The 17063-nt window shown below is 42.4% G+C and overlaps 1 protein-coding gene across 8 annotated transcripts in view; it reads left to right on the forward strand.

Annotated features, from left to right (window-relative positions):
• Lclat1 (lysocardiolipin acyltransferase 1) overlaps nucleotides 1-17063 on the forward strand; it is a 197263-nt gene that overhangs the window by 28626 nt on the left and 151574 nt on the right. Inside the window, exon 1 of one of the 8 annotated variants that reach the window (XM_005400554.2) lies at nucleotides 5982-6082. The exons of 2 other annotated variants lie outside the window; for them this stretch is intronic. The gene's annotated coding sequence lies outside the window, so the exon portion shown is untranslated. 5 more of the 8 variants (XM_013522668.1, XM_005400556.2, XM_013522665.1 and 2 more) reach the window with 5 other exon arrangements.

Below are 17063 nucleotides of genomic sequence, written 5' to 3' on the forward strand. Positions count from 1 at the left end.
GCCCCGTGACTACTCACTGTGGCTGCTGATGGCTCACAGCTGCCCTTCCTGTCCAGAGAATTTGACTACCTTGCTGTCTTGGTTACTTTTCTCACGTTACTGAGACAAAATACCCAATGCCCAAAATGAAAGAAGAAAAGGTTTATTTAGCTTACAGTTTGTGGAGGTTTCAGTCCATGGCTGGTCCCAAGGCAGAGTGGCACATTGGCAGAGGGCAACCGTTCATGGGGGCGGAAGATAGCAAAAGCAATAAGAACAAAAGGGAGGAATGGTGGCAAACAGCCTCTTTCCCTCCCTTACATTGTATGCAAACTATCTGCCCCAGGGCAAGCGTAGCGCTCACATCCATTATCCCAACATTGGACCCTGAATCGATCATAAACTCTACAAGCCTGCCCCGTGTCTGCATGAGGCTTTGGGGGGGACATTCAGACATAAACCATAACCCTTGCCCAGCATCCTTACTCTCAGGCAGCCTGTAGTCAACACCTGAGTGACACAAGACTATGACTTAAAAAAAAATCAACCACCTGTCCTAAGGTGGGGTGACCCCCTAGGGTAATTCATGGTCCAGAACACCACATGGGGTAGGGCTGAGGTTAATCGCCAGCTGAGAGCACCATAGCCTTACTTTTCTTTCCCACCCTTATATTCAGTGTCTTTCACCCCCTTCTCTTGAGAGCATTAAAAAAAAATCACTGCAGTCACACAAAGATTCCTGCTTCAGCCTTCATGTCTAGGAACCCCCTAAATGAGCTGCTCCTAGAAAGCAGACTTAGAAGATGGGATTCTGAGATGTGGCCCTGGATGATAAGAAGGTAAGGAAGACCCATCCCAAGTTCCTGGAAAACCTATTCATTTTTCCCATCTAATGGTGGAAGAACAACAGAACCAAGCTAAGACCAAAAGTATGGGAACAGGAGGTTTGCACACGCCTATAATCCCAGCACTTGGGAGGCTGAAGCAGGAGGATCACCTGGAGTTTGAGACCAGCCTGGGCTGCATAATGAGTTCAAGGCCAGCCCAAACTGCCTAGTAATACCCTATTGTTGGATTACTTTTCCATCCCTGTCCAGGAGGAACATGTCCCCAGAACAAGGTGCCTGCGGATGTCTTAATCTCCTAGTCCAGAGAACAATTCCAGAACCATATATTTAGGCTCAGGGGGCTAGTCGCCTCCTGGACTCAAGCCCTGACCCCCATCTCCAGTAACCTTTTATTCAGCAAGAACAAAGGAGGCAGCCCTGCAATTCGGTTGATCTCAGCTGTTTTTGCAAGACCAATACAACTCCGTTATCATAGCAATGAGACTTGACCAGTAAGCCATCATGTTATCTTCCTTAGGGCAAATTTCAGAAAAGCATCTAGTATTGCCCCTGGGGCCAACAATGATTTTGCTAGACTTCCTCCAGAACCCAACAACCTTGCCTGGGTCAGGCCTGAGGCAATATTTCTAGAGAATGTCCTTCTCCACACCCTATCTCAAAAAAACACAAAAACAAAAACAAACAAAAAAGAGCTGCTGGGCATGGTGGTGCATGCCTATAATCCCAGCACTCAGAAGGCTGGGGCAGAAGGATCACTTCGAGTTCAAGGCCACCCCTGGCTACAAAATGAGTCCAAGGCCAGCCTGGACACACAGTGAAAACTTGTATCAGAAAAAGAAAGACAAAAAAAAAAAGATAAGATAGTGTAAGGTGAGAATTTTCTCTTTTGCTTTATGCAAATATATAGATTGCAGAAATGAAGTAATGTAATTACATTTGTTGTTGGATCAGGGAAGCTGCGGGTGAAAGGGATTCAAGTCTCTAGTGACTGAGAGATACAGAAATTACTGCCTTTAAGGATTGTGGATACCTGTGGCTATGGCTAAGCAAGCAACCTGTGGGAATCTTCAGGGATTCTTCAATAGAATTTAAAGAGAGTCTCCTTATCTGCAGCCAAAGCTGAAAACCTTAGGTAGAGGAGTGGCAGAACTTTAGAGACAGTGAATTCTCATCGTGGGCAAATCTCTCATGCCAAAGTCAGACAGGGAAAGACTCCGATCTTGAGATTTAAGGTTGGGCTTTCTCAGTAGACTTCAGGACCTTGAACCCTCAAAGTGTAATGGGTCTCTCTGACATGTTGGAAGGAGGTTCATCCTACATGGACATTATGTAGAGCGGCCTGTTGTGGGTCAAAGCTCATCTTGACCTAAATGGGGAAGTTCTAGAACTACAAAGGGGGAAAAAGGATTTTATGCCTCAGGGACTGTAATACTTGCTCATCGCAGAGAAGTTATGCCTGGTTGTGGATCTTAAAGGTGTGGGATTAAAGAAGGGCAGAATATATAGCAGGCTTAGGGGAATTTAACCAGCCATGGACACATTCCCAAGGCATCATATTTAATCCCATGGCAAGAGACATGGGATTCTGGGGACAAATTCTAACACACTGTTTTGATGGCTCCTAGAAGCTGGGAAAACCAAATGGCCACATATATTTGGTGTTTCAGCAGAAACACCAAAACGACACGCAGGATTTGGAGGCAGATTTATTTACATCTGTGAGTACTGATTGGGATCATTCCCAGAATATCAGACCCTGTTCTTTCGTGGTCTAGAGCTCATGGGATAAGCAAGCGGGAAGTACAGAGGCAAATGGATTGTCACTGGGGATTGGTTTATACAATGTGCATCACAGCAACCAGCCATTTCTAAGAGCAACAGGAACTAGAACAGGAACTATTACCTGGGAACCTAAGAAACTGAAGTATACTGGCTGGGGGGCCATTTTCTGTTAGAAGCAGAGATGCTAAAACACTCACGGCAGAATGTCGATGGAGGGACCAAACAAAACAAACACAAACTAGAGAAGTAAGCATGCTAAGGCACTAACCATGTAGGACTAGAAAACTTCCAGCTCACTGTGGTCCTCAGCAAGGCTGGAATGCACTGTTTATCCAGGTGACAAGGTGGTTTTCCTGGAGCATTAGTATGACTGAGAAGCTCAGAGGTAGATGTGCTCTGTAGGCCAGTGCTGATGATCAGATGCTGTTACAAAGCAGGAACCCCCAGTAGTAGTGGAGATGACAAGATCGTACAGTAGCAGAGGCCACTATGTGAAGCAACAGAAACCTCATCGCCACAGTAGATAATGAGGTCAAAGCGGCAGCCACAGGGCCTGACCTGACCTTATGGAGATAGCTGATAGGGCATAGTGCTTGTCATTGGGGATTGGTTTATACAATGTGCATCATAGCACATTGGTCAGATAGACAAGGACAAGACACATGGTCAGGTAGAAAGGGTACTGCTGAGCACATAACCTGAAGAGACTAAGGACAAGTTAAGAGACCAGAGTCAGACATCACTCCAATGGAGAATCATAATCTCCTGCCCAGTTTCAAGACCTGAGCCTGTTTTCAGCTCAAGAATTCATGGACTAGAGAAATTGGGTTTCATGAGGAAGGACCTAGGACACCATGGCATTTATATAGATTTCTTCAGTCTTTCTCCAAGGAGATTTACATTATTTCTTTGCAAAAACATGAACAGAGGAAAGAGGAAAACCCTAATCTTTTGAGGTTGTTGGATATAAGATCTAAATTGATGGGACAATCCAGGGTTCCTTATTATGATCCTGCATCCACAGTAGGAGCATATTGGATTCAGATAATAAGTGGAGTCTTCAATCAGTTCTGTCTCAGTGTGTTTACTGCATCCTGTTTTTTTTTTTTTTGGTTTTTCTCCGGCACCGGGAACCGAACTCACGACCTTGCACTTGCCAGGCAAGCACTTTTGCCGCTGAACTAAATCCCCAGCCCCTTGCATCCTGTTGTTGACCTACTTGGTCATTTCTCTGTTTCCTGAATGTGTCCTTGTAGTGGATATACTTAGCAGTTGATGGAACCCTCACATGGGTCCTTAACTTGTACAGTAAGAGTTATTGTAGCAGGAGAGGCCAAGGGGAAGTCCCTGGAACTGACTTTCCCTCCCACCCCCACCTACTAAGACAATAAACAATAACTATCACATACAAGGGAAATAACATCCACATGGGACAGAAAACATTCTACTTTTGCAGTCTTGCTCCAGGACTACCCTCATTTTCCTGTTTTATGTCATAAGTCCCAAAGGGACCTGGGCCATCTGGCATCACATAGGTCTACCATATTGAAATATCATGCTAGTCAGATTTGATGAGAAAAAAATATATATTCCAGATGCCCTGATAAGATGCACATTTTTTAGAGGGTGGATAAATCTCACTAAAATTCAACAGTTTGCTACATGGATGAAATTTTTAAATATAAATTATTATTTTAAAACATTTTGAGACAAGTTTAGATTTAGGAGAGAGGCAAAATGACTACAAAGTTATTGTGTATACCTTTTACTCCTGTGTTAAAATCTTCAGCAAACATAGAATATATATCAAAACACAGAGAATAATCTTGGCACAATGCTATTATCTAAAATAATAGGCTTTATTTGTATTGTGAAGTGATTCAGTGGTCTAGGGCAGGGATGGCAAATCTATGGCACTTGTGCTGCAGCGGGCTGTCTGTATCATTGAAACCTCTAAAAGGTTTGCCATCCCTGGTCTAAGGTATCGCAGGTCATTTTCTCTAAAATAAGAGTTAAGTCACTGTGTTTTGCACCTTTTACTACTAAGAAACAAGCGTAGCACTTGGAATATTTCTTTACGTTGGAGAATCAGCATAGTCTGTACTTGCCTTACTGTTCTGACCCACTGCTCAGTTGCTGTGGAGAGCTGCTGGTTATGAGCAGGGCTCAGATTAAGATCACTCAGCAGCTTATGTGGGCTGTGGCTCCTTAGCCCTGCCTTTCGGGCAGTGCCACATGGCCCACCTCAGGAAAGGAGAGGCAAGGTGGGGCCCCTGGCAAGTCCTGAAGAAAAAGTCACAGCGCAGCGCACTAGGCTTCTGCGCTGTGTTCAGGGAAAGAGAAAGAATGAATGTTCAGCGATCTTATTTTAAAGATATAAGGGAGGCCTACTGTCACACGGAAAATTGGCAAAATTGGCTTTTGTGTTAGTGTTTCTTTTGGCTGTTTTTCATTTTAGAATACAATTTTAGCGCAGCTTAAATAGTTAAAGGTTTTAAACAAAATGAGAGGAGCTGTGAAGTTGATTTAAGAGTTACGGGAACCCTAGACTCACAGGGAATTCGGGAGGCGAGTGTTATTTAATGCTACCGCAGTTGTGCATCCCCACCCTAGACAGTCACTGTTATTATAGTATAAATTCTGTGGCAGAAGGTACTTGGTGCACCGCCTCCCCATTCACCTCTCTCTCTGCTTTGTTGAATAAACGAATACAATCTATAAACATCCGTGAATAGCTGGTGAGTTACTCCGAATGTGATGTGTGGCTATGTTTATTATTTTTAAGATTTTTATCCAGTGACTATTTCGGTGAAAGCCAACGGGAAAAAGGCATTGTGCAGCGTAAATGCAAAGAGGTTTACCCACGATCCAAGAGCTTAGAGTCTTGTAGCTTGTGACAGGTGGAAAGAGACCAAGCCCTTCTAACAGGGGCATGCGGTAAAGGCGAGGGTGCTCCGAGGACCCAACCTTTAGCCAGGGCTGGGCAAACACTGCGACAGCAAGAATTTTGCACCATCAGGAACATGGGTTCTCAACGTGGTTTAACTACTGATTTCCCTTAGACGTTGGGCAAGAAACTTGGACCTGTAAATTACACCCTGTCCCCGATTTTTCTGTTCTGTAACTCCAACGGCTTTAGGAGTCGTCTTAGGTTCCTCTGGACAAAGACCTCGGCAGTGTTCCTACTTTGCTTTCTCATCCGCACAACCGGGAGCTCGGTCCGCTCTTCCAGGTCAGAGCATACACGACATGGCTCCTTTAAAGGAGCCCTGGAAGACCGGAGCCCGGGGTCCCAACGGGCTGCGGAGCAGGGGCGAGGCGCTGGGGACCCGGGCTTCCCACGCAGCCGGGGACGCCCTGCGTCACGGGCGCCCGCAGCCAATCAGGATGGAGCTTGGCCGCACGCATTACTAGGGCGACGGGTCGGACGCTTCCTCGCTCCTGGATGAATTAGCGGCGGGTTCTGGCCTGAGGTTTGTCAACACCCCCTCCCCCCGGTCCCGGAGTCCTCAGCTCGGGCACGCGTCCCCCGCGGCCTCGCACGGCGTCCCCGGCGCGTCACAGGTGGGAGGCCGGAACTGTCAGGTGGGGGTTGCGGCGGGGGAAAATGGCGGCGGCGGCCGTGGAATCTCCAAGGTGGGCGAGGGGGCGCTGCAGCCCGTGCTCTTCTGCCCCGCGGGCCTGCCGCGGGCTGCGGCCCTACTCCGGGCTGCGGCCCCTGGGGACTGTCAGTGGCCGAGAATTGGGGTCCCGGCGCGGGTGGTGGGGTTGCTGACACAGGTGACAGGAGGCGCGGCCGAGGGACTCGGAGGCTGGCGGAGGCGTCGCGGTCCGAGCGGCTGCGCTAGTCCGGGCGGCAGAAGCGACGTGGCCCGGGTCTCCAGAGTGCCCACAGGGTGCCCCGTCAGGGTTCACGGAAGGGACCTCGGGACTTTCTTGCACAAACCTCGGCGGCTGTGGGAGCTGCGCGATCCGGGAACATCACCCTAGCCGTGCCCCAGTTAAATCCCATGTGCAAGAATGTCCCAAGTGGCTGCCACGTGCAAGGCTTGGACGAGAGCCGTCGAGGGCAGGGGTTGTAGCTGTGTTATCTTTGTGTTTTCTGGGGTCAGAGGTGGGTCTGGGAAAGGACAGATAAGCTTCTTAAGGGGCTGATGTCTGGTTTGATCTCAAAGGTGTGTCTCGGCATCTAACTGCCCATTTAAAAACAAGCAATGAAAAGACAAGGCACCTGATGGTAGTTGTTTAGCCATTTTGCTTTCTGGGTCTTGGCGTGGTTCAAGTGGGTTTCCTGGAAGCATTGCTTTGGCCTTTGAAGGTCATTAACTGTGTTCAGTATGCACTGATGACTGTAGATGAAGCTAAAGGTTGAGGTTTAGTTTAAGCACAGGGGAAGTATTGAAGATAAAATTACCGGGTGTGGTGGTGCGCGCCTATAATTCCAGCCCTCAGGAGGCCAAGGCAGGAGGATTGTTGTGAGTTTGAGACCAGCCTGGGCTACAAAGTGAGCTCAAGGCCAGCCTGAACTGCATAGCCAGACCTTGTCTCAAAAAGACCAAAAAAAAAAAAAAAAAAAAAAATTGGTGAAGGTATCAACAAGTTAAAATATTCGTATTCTGTACTTACTTGGGCAGAGAAATTTCATGCCATGAACTAGTGTCTTGGTTTGAAAGTCCTTTTTGTAAAACTTGTATATGTTTAAGTTAAAGAAAGTTATTGGTTTTATTTTTCTTTAGTTTCAGTTGTCACATTGCATTGTGTGACACATAAGTGTAATATTAAGTGACTTTTCTGTTAGGTACTATAGTAGGCTTGACTTTGTAGAGTAACTTTTTCTGTAGTTGAGCGAGTACAGTGGCACTTTGTCTTTGAGTTCTCAAGAGCTACTGTCTCCAGAGTGTCCACTGTGTGTGGGGCACTGTGAAGGGAGGTTTCTTCTACCCTTTAACTTGAACAAATGGCAGGATTCATCTGTCTGCACCAAGTGTAAAGGCTGGCGGCTGCTGTCAACCCGAAAAGAAGTGTTGAGGCAGGAGGATCTCAAGTTTGAGCCCAGTTTGGGTAGCTTAGTGACTTAGTGAGACCGTCTCAAAATAGAAAATAAAGGACAGGATATGTGGAGATATGGTCAGTCGGCTTGGGGTTGAGGTTATGTGTTGCGTCCAAACGCTAGTGATGGCGAACCTTTAAGAGATTTCAGTGGTAACAGACATCCTGCTCTAACATGCCTGCCATTAGGCTAGCCACCACTGGCTTAAGGTAATCGCAACTTTTTGGAAGGGGGGCCTTATCTCTGAAATGGGGATAGACTTTTTGTCTAGTCTCACTGTACCGTTGTTGGCAGGGGGAGCATATGTAAAAGAATTTTTAAAAACTAGAAATATAATCATAATTGTTGACATTTATTACTGAGCACTTACCCAGGCACTGTCAGGGACCTTGTATGTGTATGCTCAGTCACTCAGCAGCTTTGTGAAGTGAGTACTTGTATCATTTGTGTTTGACAACTGAGGAAACTGACCATACTGAAGTTTAATTTATCCCGAATCACACAGCTAGCATTGGGGTTCCAGTTTGCATTCTTAAGCACTGTGCATACTGTTTCTCTGTTTGTACAGATGTGTGATGTGTTAAGGGAAATTATGTGAACAAAATTTTCACGGGAGTAGTTTTGTTTGTGATCTTTTAGTCATATAAATCATAATTGTGACTCATTGTATTGGCATCTGGTAGCAGTTTCTCTGGTGATGACAATTGCTTTGCTTAAGTGAAATATTTATCCAATTTAGAAAAGTCTTTTAAATCAAAGACTTGTGACTAATTTCTACCGGGAAGCACAAATCAATAATTATGATTTTAGCCTTGATTAAATTTTTTGAAAGAATAATTCGCTGGGTGACTTTTAAAAGAAACCTTGTTTTAGTAAGGTTCATTGCTTTGACATACTAATTTTTCCACTGTTTATTTATAGAAGAAAGATGACATGAATAAAAGTGGTTGGAACCTTTGTACTTTTTTGAACCTTTGTATTCTTTATAGAACCTTGTAAGAATTGTCTTGCCAAGTCTTTGGAATATAGATGTTAATTTCTGATTTAATTCTTGGGGAGTTCAAGGAGAAGCTTGAGTCTAGAAGGTTTAAAGACCAGTGAGTAAGATGAATAAATGAATGATTAATACAGTGTGCTGTGAACTCACATATAGTTGTGGGTACAGTGAGCAGAGGGAGTGCACAAAGGGAACTGTTGGTTTCCTGGCCAGGAGAGGACAAGGGAGAAAGGGCTTCTGGCAGTAGGAGGAAGCAGTGGGAAGCCAGGATGAATGGGGGTGCATAGGTGTCCAAGGTTCAAACCAGAGTGTGGTAGGCGGTGCTGGGAGAGAAGCCAGGAAAAGTTAGGGCCAGCTTGTGAATTCTCAGCTGAGAAAGTAACTTTATCATGTGGGCACTGGGGACTAAAGTGATTACTGGGGACAAAAGTAATTAGCAAGGTCAACTTTATGTTCTTGAGAGGTACCTTTGGTGACAGAATGAAGAATAACGTAAAGACCAGTTGAGTAGAGTTTCCCTATCCAGGTGAGTTGGGGAGAGAATGAGCCACTGGGGTAGAGCAGAGTTCAGATTGCACATGTGTTTTCAAAGAGAGTGTCAGGTGGATTAGATGCTAAGAGAACTGGCATGAGGGAGCTGAACACCTGCTGGTAGAAGAGAGAAAAGTTTTGTTTTGTAACTGTATGGTTGGAAATGGAGATATTAGGGAAAGGGTAGGATTCTTTGAGGCTGGGCTTAAAGGGAGCGGGAAGAATCATCTAAGGTAAGTTTGGAGGAACATGCTACAATGATGGGAATTAGAAAAAAATTTACATAAGGTTCTTAGTATAGTTGTACAGAAGTGATTTTGTTATTTACTTACTTATTTTGTATTTTCTGAGACAGGGTCCTGCTATGTAAGCTAGGCTGGCCTTGAGCTTACTATGAGGCCACGCTGGCCTCAAACTCAAGGCAGTCCTACTGCCTTAGCCTCCTGAGTGCTAGGATTACAGGCGTGTGCCACCAGGCCTAGCCAGAAGTGATTTTAATAGGGGGTAATCACTGATGAATTCTCTAGTAGTAAAACTGATCAACCAAACATTTGTAACATTAGTACCCAGCACCTAACAACATAGCTTGAATGTAGTGTAAATAAACTGCAAGGTGACAGTGCAAACCTTGCCTAAGATGCAGGATTTTGTGAATTCTGAGCACAGTGGAGAACCATTCAAACCAGAAGCATAAATCAATGAACTAGCAATTAGAGATCAGAGGTCGCTTAAAACAAACTCAGAGAGCAATGACTGTAAAAATGATTGATAAATTTGCCTTCGATTTAATTAAAACTAAGAACTTCCCTTCATCTAAAGTCGCTGTTAAGTGAATGAGTAAAATACAGACTTGAAGAAGAAATTTGCAATTTATTATCTGACCAGGGACTCATACCCAAGAATATGTGTGGGGTGTAGGGTGTGTGTATGTATGTGTGTGTGTGTGTAAGGTCCCTAAGAAAACAAATTTCATTTAAAAATACATGGGAATCCTGAACAGTCACTTTCTAATAGTGGATATAGGAATAGCCAATGTCTTACTCACGTCCCTTTTTGTGGGGACAAGATTCCTGACACCCACAATCTAAAGGAGGACAGATTTGTTTTGGCTCACAGTTTAGAAGTTTCAGTTTTTTTGCACTGTAAGGGTCATGGCGGGAAGGTTTGGGCCAAGGAGAATCTGCTGAAGTCCTGGCAGTCAGGAAGCAGATAGTGAAGAGATTGCCTGGAGGAGAGCTACCCTTTTCTGGGTCACACCCGCAGTGACTCACCTCTTCTAATTAGACCTTAAGGCCTAATAGCAAGCCTACTATAATGCCCCTGTAGTCAAATGTACTTCTAAACACGAGGCTTTGGGGGCCATTTTAGATCTAACCCACAGCAGCCAATATGCACTGAAGAAGATACTCACATTATTTGTTGAGAAAGTGTACTGTTATACACCTTCCAGGATGGCTAAAATTAGCAGATGGTCACTGCCAATGTGGCAAGGATATAGGTCAACTAGATCTCAGATATTGTTGGTAGGAGTGTAAAATATGGTCACTTTGGCAAATGGTGGCTGTGTTCACTTCTATTCATGATCCAGCCATTCCATTCTTAGGTATTTGTTTCTAAGAGAAACAGATGTGTATATCTACTAAAAAAGCGTGTAAGAGAACATTTATTCACCTTTGTAATAACATGAAGTTGGATACAACTTGAACTTATATCAGCAATAGAATAGCTTAGTAAATTATGTTTATAAACAAACTCTACAAAGGCAATAAAATAAAATGAGCTGAATTATATATATCAACATGGATGATCACATAGATGTAATAAAGCAGACATAAGATTACATACTGCAGACTTCCATTTAAATGAAGTTGAAAGACAAATGCAATTACTTCCTGATGACAGAAGTCAGAATAGTGGCAATAGGGCTCAGTGGTTTATTCTTGTAATCTCAGCTACTTGGGAAGCTGAGGCAGGAGGGATTGTGAATTCAAGACCAGCTTGGTCAACTTGTAGAGCTCCTCTTTGAAAATTAAAAAAAGAGGGGGTTTGTAGCTCAGTGTATAGACTGTTTTCCTCATCTCAGAACGTTATCCCCCTCTTCCTAGTCATTATCACTGCTACAAACACCCTGGGATAATCACTACTCTTATGTAGGACTGGGTTGTAGATTAGTGTTAGAGCACTTGCCAAGCATATGGGGCATCCTAGATCCAACCCTCAGTACTGCAAAAGTAGAATAGTGGTTTCTTAGAGAGCTGGGGTGTGAGAGAGCCTTCTGCAACGCTAGAAGTACTCTGTATCCTGGGATGTATGTATATACATTTAAAAATTTAAGTTGTACACCTAACATTTATGCACCTTAGCATATATACATTGTACTTATAAAAAGGTGCTAATAAGAATATGGCACTGCTAGATCAATTAACTTAATGAGGAAACTAGGAGGGATGATGAGCAGCACTTTAAAACAATTTGAAGAATGTGTGAGACTCCAGGAGAAAAGATGATGAAATCTAGATTTTTAAAAAATGACTTTCATACAGTTGCCTTGCAAAAGACAAACGTGATATCAAAGCCATCATATTGTTATTTTACAATTTGTTTACAAAATTATGCCACAGCCTTCCATCATTTATTAGTTCCTTTCCTATGAATGAGTGCATAGTTGCATGTGTAACCTGAAGTTTGACAGATATGACACATGATAAATTATAAAGTTGATTATTTTTATCTCACATTTTTGAAAATTCTAAGAACTCTTTTTCATCATTCTGAATTGTTGTCCTCATTTAATAAAGTCCTTGGGTGGCTCTTCCCCTGCTCCACAGATTGTTCTTGGATAATCAGGACAGACTGCCATTCCTTTGGCTGCAAGATTTTGAATGCAGTAACAGAGCTAAGAAAAGCCTTTTGTGGAACCCTAGAGTAGTGTGGGTGAGCTAATGTGCAAAAAAGTCCTCAGTCACACCTCTCCCTAGGTAATGGCAGTAGGACAGTGGGGATCCTATTGTAATAACTTGAGGCAAATGGAAAGGACATCTGCAGGGCAGACAGACATCAGTGAATGCTAACAGTAGATGATTAGCCACTCTTGGAGGTTTCATGAGAACTTGTGTACTGGACTGGGGGTGCAGCTTAGTGGTAGAGCACTTGCCTACCATGTGAGGCCCTAGCTTTGATCCCTAGCATAATACACAAAACAAAAAAATCTTAAAACATAACTTGTTTATTTCTCAGAGAAAGTGGATTATTGTTTTAGGGGTGCAGATAAAGGGAATACTTATGCCATCTTTAGTTTTCCATCTGAAGAGATCACAACCATTTTACATTTGTAAGTATATTTGACTGCCTTGGGAAAACCCATGGATAGCATGTTGGTGAGCTTGTATCTGGCAGTGGTGTCTCAAGAAAGATTGGAACAACAGAATAATGAAGGAAGAGAAAGGAGTGGTATCAGACTACTTAGTGGCTATTAAGAATATTGATATGAACATTCATGTACAAGTTTTGTGTAGATATGTATTTTCATTGGAATTATTGAGCCTGCCTGTTTTTCAAAATGGCTGTGTGGTTAGTGTCTGAAATTTCCCATTTCTCCTTACCAACACTTGCTATTGTTTGTCTCTTTGGTTACTGTCATTCAAGACAAGTAATAGCGTTCTTGTGGGTGCAAGGTGATACTGTCATAAGGCTGGGTTTGGGGTCCCTAAAGCTGAAATAAAGAACTTAACCCACTCTTTTAAAGTAAGTTTGCAGGTTTGCTGACTCCTGTTATGGAAAAAGAATGTCAGTAAGAAGCAAGAGAAAGGTTTATTAGAGATATAGACACATTCAAGGGTGGAGTGTGGGTGCTCAGAGAAATGAGGAATGATACATTGGGAACTGAGGATTGTTTATGTGTTTTGAGTGATAGAAATCTGTGGAATTTGATTGTTTATAGTCTTGGTCTTGTCTAGTGGGTGGAAGAGGGTGAGATAAATGGTCCATTTATAGGGGAAATGCTGTAAAGGTGGTCTAGTCATAGGTGAAAGAAGACTATTTGTGAGCGAAGAGGTAATGGGAAAACCCATTTGTAGGTGAAAGGGAGTTGCCCAGGTTTTCTGTGTTTTGGGAGAAGAGAAGGGAAAAAACCAAAAACAACAGTAATAACTGAGCTTATGTCCTAAAACTGCTGTTCTTAAAAGTATGATTTTTAAAATCTCAATTTCCTTATCTACTTTTTACTTCATTTTTATTTCACTTGATCTTAGCCAAAAAGCTGAGAATCTATTCATTTTTATTTCTTCTACTTCATTAATCCCCTTTTGAAACTGGCCCCTTATTCTTAAGGGAGTGCAGAAGGCCCAGCAGTCCAACTTCTTGTAACTTCTCCAGGCTCTGGATATTGCATTTATCCTGGCTAGCTAGAAACTGAAAGTCTCATCCTGTCTGATCTAAAAGGAAACAGGAATATTGGGGTCTTTTAAAGAATCATCACTTTTCAGTAGTCTGAAATAGATGGCAAGGACATATGAGACATTCGCCTACAGCAGTTGATCATGCATATAAAAGAATTGTAACGCATAGTATCATAGCCAGAAAAATGATTCCTTTCACCTACTAGGTTGTTCTAGACAACCTGCATACTAGTCAGTCATTAAAGCTTATGGCAGAATTTGATATTTGTGAACCCATTTATGATATTGTGTATCCATTTGTGAATGTAGATCTTGTAATACAGAAGACACATTTGCAGAGTTGTCAGGAATGTACACATGCAACATTCTGTTTTGATAATGGCACAGGTTCCACCTTGTGGTGGTGTTAGAATATCTAGGGTTGTTTAGTTTTATAGAATGGCTTTTCTCATCTTTTTTCCTTTTGACTATAGTAATAATATACTTTTTTGTGTATAGTTAGTAAGAGATTCAGTGTACTCCATTATATCCTCAAGACTTATTTGGGGAATAAAGATAGTGGGCAAATGATCATACCAATGAAAACCTGATATGGTCCATTGATGCCACAGACTAGGAGGTTGGCTGGTTGATATATAATTTAAACCTAGGTCCTTGGACCCATGGATACTGGGTATTGTTCAGGGCTGTCCCGTCTTATCCCAGCTTTTGGCTTCCAGCCAATAGCAAACAAGTCAGTATCTCTTAACACAATAGAATACTTAAGCCTTGAGTAGGAATCTATCCTCTATTTATCATGAGTATGCTTTTTCCCCAAAAGAAGGGGTGTTGGTTGGCAGAATTGCTCCCTTTTTATATTTAGCCAAATTTTTAATTTAATAATACTATTTCTTGCTATATCTATACAATTTTGGTTATACTTTTCTGCTGGGTGTTTAAGACCAAGTTAAAGTGAGACTGTTACTCAAAATTTATATATATATCAAGGCCAGTTCAGGCTCTTCAGGTATTACTTCTAGGGCCATGCGTAGAGCCTTCTACTTTTTCCTGTACCATTTGGGCCTTCTGCCAGGGTGGGTCACTGTCTTTTCCTTGACCTCCTGGCTTCTCTTGGAAACATGGGAACATTTTCCTCTTTCTTGTTTTAGCACAGTGCACAGTGGTTGACTCCTCTGCCCTGTGGTCCATCAGTCTCCCTGCTCATGAGGTTGGGTGACTCTCTGGGGTGGTAGGCTCCTTTAGAGACGTCCTTTCATGCCTAAAGTCCTTGTTGACCTTGAAGGGCCAGGACCAAAATACTGGTTGTTCTCTTAGCCCAGTTACCTGCCTTAGTTGTTAAACACCCATAAGATCAGTTACACTAGTAGGAGCAGTAGGTTTAACTGTCATAATCTCATTTGGATATCAAGTACTTTAAAATATAAAATACAGCGAGAGAACTACTCTTCTTTCTTTTACCAGTCATGGCTGTCTCAGAATGTAGGATGTTAACAGATAAGAGCTATGAAGTTTTACTAGGAAAATTTAAAAATCAAGAGCAAACATAGCATTTAGCTTAACAATTATGATGACATTCTATTTGAACTAGTTTTATCTCTACAGATATATTTACCTTCCCATTTTAGTATAAAATAACTTTCTAATCAGTTATCTTTATCCAGTTACAAATATTAAATGACATAAAGAAACCCTTATTTAAATGTTATCTTTTAATAAGGTGTCATTTAAGTAGAAGGTATTTATTTATTGATGTTCTTGATAATAGTAGTACTGTCCAACTACTTTTACTTTCTTGAAACTTAGCTTCTTAGTCTTAAATCCAAAAAATCAAAAGTTATTTTACTTCTGTTAGGTCATACATTTCACTGACTATAATTGGAAAGAATGGAAGGAAGTAGCTGACAGTTGTTTTTGGAGGGGAGGATAATCTTTTATTTTCCTTTTTTTTTTTTTGAGACAGGGTTTTGTTATGTAGCCCAGGCTAGCCTCAGAAGTGGTGGCAGTCTTCCTGCCTCAGCCTCCCCAGTGCTGGGATTACAGTGTGCACTGCCATACCCAGCTGCTCAGGGGAGGATATTTTTAATATGTATTTGTTACTGGGTTTTGGGGTGCTGGTGTCTTCCTTTGGAGGTGGTTTCTAGATTCTTTCTGTCCTAAGCAAAGAATTGGTCAAGACAAGCACAAATGGTATAGCAAAGTTTTATTAAAAGTAGGAAATTTGCAGAGCAAGTTTGAGCCAAGTAAAAGTAGGTAAAGAAATCCACCCTACAGCGTGAGGGCAGGCAAACCATGCAAGAGAACACAGTGGGAAAAACTCAGTGAGGTGTCTCTTTTTTGTATCACCCACTCCTCAGGCTGCTGTCAGGCCTAAGCCATTCTATGGAAAACTTGTTTGAGTTCTCTGCATGCAGGGTTTTGGGAACTGTTCTGCACATGTCCTAGAGTTTTGTAATTAACAGGTCATAGCTACTTCCCCAGCCAGTTTTGCTATGCCCTAATCTCTTGATTCACAGTGACTTTGCTGCTTTGAGAAATGGCAATGTGGACTTCAATGTGTTTTTCAGTTATTTACAACAATAGCATGGTGATTCAGTTCAGTAAACAGATGACAAGACAGCTCTGCTTGGATTTTTACTGAGAAAGAACTTTAGGGTTTGAAATGTGACAAGTGAATTGTTACTATCTTTTGCTTTAAAAAATGTGGAGAGTAGGTCTTCATAGATGGAAGGCTTTAGAGCTGCTAAGCACCTTGATAGATTTGGGCATGTTCCTCAGGAATAGGAACCCCAAAGGACTGCATTTTGCTTAACTTAGGAACAACCACTTAAGAGTTTTAGGGGCTGGAAAGATGGCATAAGGATGTTTTATTTAAATTGACCTTTCCCTTTAACTCCCAGTAATTAGAAGTGTTTTACTTGGGATTTGTTGTTTTTTGGGAAGAGGATGGTGATGGTAATGGGATTGGGATAGAACTGGTGAGTCAGGGCTGTGGATGTAGTTCAGTGATAATGCACCTGCCATGGCCATGGCCCTGGATTCAATTCCTAGCATTGCCAGGAAAAAAGAAAAATGAATGCATTGAGGTAAAGGAGGGAATCATTAGATGCTGAGGTAATTTAAGTTCCCCAGAAATCAGTAGTGATCCAAGGGAAGACCTTGGCCAAATTGCAGTGACCCGGGAGAAGATCATGGACTGCTGTGGGTTTTGATCTCAGTGAGTTGGGGAGTGATACAAGACAGGGCATTTCCAGCTACTCTTACGCTACGTCAATGAAAATGCGCCTCAATGCAAACTCTATTATGTAAATCATGGGTTTCCAGCCATTTGGCTTGCATAGGCTCTGTTAGGTAAAGAGGAATTGTCTTGGGCTACATACAAAATACATAATATAGTTAATGCATAAAGTAACAAATTTCCTTTATTTTTTATATTTTTAACATTTTTAGCATTAAGATTATATATGTAATTGTAACAATGT

This window comes from Chinchilla lanigera, unplaced genomic scaffold (genome assembly GCF_000276665.1).
Source record: "Chinchilla lanigera isolate Chin_1 unplaced genomic scaffold, ChiLan1.0 scaffold00068, whole genome shotgun sequence".
In the NCBI taxonomy this organism is placed as follows: Eukaryota; Metazoa; Chordata; class Mammalia; order Rodentia; family Chinchillidae; genus Chinchilla; species Chinchilla lanigera.